The following is a 4,096-nucleotide window of genomic DNA, read 5'->3' as shown; positions in this document are numbered from 1 at the left end:
CTATACTACAGAGCAATAGTAACAAAAACAGCATGGTATTGGCACCAAAACAGACTGGTAGATCAATGGTACAGAATAGAGGACACAGAGACTAACCCACAAAATTACAATTATATTAGACAAAGATGCCAAAACATACATTGGAGAAAAGATAGCCTCTTCAACAAATGGTGCTGGGAAAACTGGAAATCCTTATGCAACAAAATGAAATTAAACCCCTGTCTCTCACCATGCACAAAAATCAATTGAAAGTGGGATCAGGATTTAGGAATTAAACCAGAGACCCTGCGTCTAATAGAAGAAAAAGCAGGCCCTAATCTTCATCGTGTTGGATTAGGCCTCAACTTCCTTAATAAGACTCCTATAGCGCAAGAATTAAAAATCAAGAATCAGTAAATGGGATGTAAAAAGTTTCTTCTCAGCAAAAGAAACAATCTGTGAGGTTAATAGAGAGCCTACATCTAGGAGCAAATTTTTACCCCTCACACATCAGATAGAGCACTAATCTCTAGGGGATATTTTTAAGTTCTGTACTGAACACCAAAAACAACAATAAAACAACAACAACAAAAACCAACCAACCAAACAACAACAACAAATAACCCAATCAGTAAATGGGCCAAGGACCTGAATAGACACTTCTCAGAAGAGGATATACAATCAACAAATATATGCAAAAATGTCCATCTCTAGTAATTAGAGAAATGCAAACCAAAGATTTAATCTCACTCCTGTCAGAATGGCAGCTATTATGAAGACAAACAACAATAAGTGTTGGCGAGGATGTGCGGAAAAAGGCACACTCATACACTGCTGGTGGAACTGCAAATTGGTGCAGCCAATATAGAAAGCAATATGGAGATTCCTTGGAAATCTGGGAATGGAACCACCATTTGACCCAGCTATCCCTCTCCTTGGTCTATACTCAAAGGACTTAAAAACAGCATACTACAGAGACACAGCCTCATCAATGTTTATAGCAGCACAATTCACAATAGCTAAACTGTGGAACCAACCTAGATGCCCTTTAGTAGACGAATGGATAAAAAAAATGTGGCATATATAACAGTTTTACTCAGCAATAAAAGACAATAAAATCATGGCATTACAGGTAAATGGATGGTGTTGGAGAAGATAATGCTAAGTGAAGTTAGCCAATTCCCAAAAAACAAATGTCAAATGTTTTCTCTGATATAAGGAGTCTGATTTATAGTGGGGTAGGGAGGGGGAGCATGGGAGGAATAGAGAAACTCTAGATAAGGCAGAGGGGTGGAGGGGAAGGGAGGGGGCAGGGGATTAGAAATGATGGTGGGATGTGATGAACATCATTATCCAAAGTACATATATAAAGACACAACTTGGTGTGAATATACTTTATATACAACCAGAGTTATGAAAAATGTGCTCTATATGTGTAATATGAATTGTAATGCATTCCGATGTCATATATAAAAAAATCAATTAAAAAAAGAAGAAAATGGATGTTCTTTTTTTTTTTTTTTCAAATGACCAGGGGACTAACAGCAGACTGTAGGTAAACACATATGTTCCACTATTTGTAGGTATTTACCTTAATACTTTCTCTGACATACAACCCCAGCTCTCTAGCATTTGTCTTAATATTGATGACCCACATTTATTTTCCCACAGTTTTTTAGATGATTGGTTATTCTGTACTGAATAATTTGATCAATTCTTTTACATAGAACCCAGAATGCAACTAAAGGCATAATTCTTAATAATTAGTATAAACTGTAAAACACCAATATGTGACTCCTTGCTGGAAACAGACTGTGTTTTACTTTTCATAGCATTCACAAGAATACTGTTCACAAGGACTATGTTATATATTGTATCTCAGGCTACAAGAGATGAAGCTGAGAACAATGATAACATCTTTCATGATACAGAAGGTAAAAGAGGTCCCAGTCAATGTGTTAGGATTCGATTAAGTGAGAACGTCAAAAGAGAATTGCTTGGGCCTACAGTTGTGGCTCAGTGGTAGTGCACTTTCCTACCATGTGTGAGGCACTGGGTTTGATCCTCACACCACATAGAAAGAAAAAATAAACAAATAAAATAAAGGTTAAAGAGAGAGAGAGAGAGAGAGAGAGAGAGAGAATGCTTGACACTTTTCTTGAAATAACTGGGCTTTTAGAAAAACAATAATAATGTAATTGTACAGTTGTATAACATAGTTGAGATACAGAAGAAGAAAAAGCCAACGAAAGTGCAGTACCAGATAGTTCCAGGGAAAGAGAGGATCTGGATAAATTAATTTTCCAGATGGGTAACGATGGCTTATTTAAGGTCAAATATTTATCTACTTTAGATAAAATCTTCCAAAATTGCTGTATTTTCTTATCTCAAAAATTTATAATTTAGCCGGGTGCAATGGTACACGCCTATAATCCCAGCAGCTCAGGAGGCTGAGGCAGGAGGATGGTGAGTTCAAAGCCAGCCTCATCAATGTTGAGGTGCTTAGCAACTCAGTGAGACCCCGTTTCTAAATAGAATACTGGGCTGGGGATGTGGCTCAGTGGCTGAGTGCCCCTGAGTTCAATCCCCAATACCCCCAGAAAAATTTACAATTTAAAATACACACTGAAGAGTGCAGGTAATGCATATGTAATGTACAGTTTTTAGAGAATAAAACAAAAATATTCAATTCCTGATGATGGAAAAAGAATAGTAACAAAATCTTTGAAGGCCTCTCTATGCCTTTTTAACCCTGAGGTATCCACTATGTTTTTTTTTTTTTCAGTTATGTATGGACTCAATGCCTTTATTCTTTTTTTTTAATTTATTTTTTAGTTTTAGGTGGACACAATATCTTTATTTTATTTTTATGTGGTGCTGAGGATCGAACCCAGTGCCCCATGCATGCTAGGCGAGCACTCTACCACTGGGCCACAAACCCAGCCCTGCTTTATTCTTTTTTATGTGGTGCTACGATTGACCCAGTGCCTCACACTTGGCAGGCAAGTGCTTTACCACTGAGCTACAATTCCAGCTCCTCTACTACATTTTGTGTCAGCTTTTTTTTTCTTTTTAAAAACAATTTATAGTAAGTAGCTCAGTGTCATACATTGCTAGTGGGACTGCAAATTGGTGCAGCCAATATGGAAAGCAATATGGAGATTCCTTGGAAAACTGGGAATGGAACCACCATTTGACCCAGCTATTCCTCTTCTCCGACTATACTCAAAAGACCTAAAAACGGCATACTACAGGGACACAGCCACATCAATTTTTATAGCAGCACAATTCACAATAGCTAAACTGTGGACCCAACCTAGATGCCCTTCAGTGGATGAATAAAAAAGTGGCATATATACACAATAGAATTTTACTCAGCAATAAAAGACAATAAAATCATGGCATTTGTAGGTAAATGGATGGCATTGGAGAAGATAATGCTAAGTGAAGTTAGCCAATCCCAAAAAACAAATGTCAAATGTTTTCTCTGATATAAGGAGGCTGATTCATAGTGGGGTAGGGAGGGGGAGCATGGGAGGAATAGAGGAACTCTAGATAGGGCAGAGGGGTGGGAGGGAAATGGAAGGGGCAGGGGATTAGCAAGGATGGTGGAATGTGATAGACATCATTATCCAAAGTACATGTATGAAGACACAAATTGGTGTCAACATACTTTATATACAACCAGAGAAATGAAAAATTGTGCTGTATATGTATAATAAGAATTGTAATGCATTCTGCTGTCAGAATTTTTTTTATTGATTAAAAAATCAATAAAAAAGACAAAAAAAGAAACAAAGTAGCTCAGTGGCAGAACACCTACTTAGCATGCCCAAGCCCTTCCAATCCCCAGAACCACAAAAAATTAAATACATAAAAATAATTTGTTCACTATAGAATTTTTTCTATACTCAGGATACTACAGGTATAAAATATGGTTTCATTTTTCCTCTTTTTTGAACTCAAAAATGAATGGAATCATGCTGTATGTTTTCCTTGTCTTTTATAAAATTTGAAATTATGTTGCATAGTAGCTCCCCACCTCTCATTCATGGTTTCACCTGCCATGGTTTTAGTTACCCATGGTCAACTGTGGTCTGAAAAAAAAAAAAAAAAA

Source organism: Marmota marmota, unplaced genomic scaffold (genome assembly GCF_001458135.2).
Source record: "Marmota marmota marmota unplaced genomic scaffold, marMar, whole genome shotgun sequence".
In the NCBI taxonomy this organism is placed as follows: domain Eukaryota; kingdom Metazoa; phylum Chordata; class Mammalia; order Rodentia; family Sciuridae; genus Marmota; species Marmota marmota.
This window is presented reverse-complemented; position numbering follows the sequence as displayed.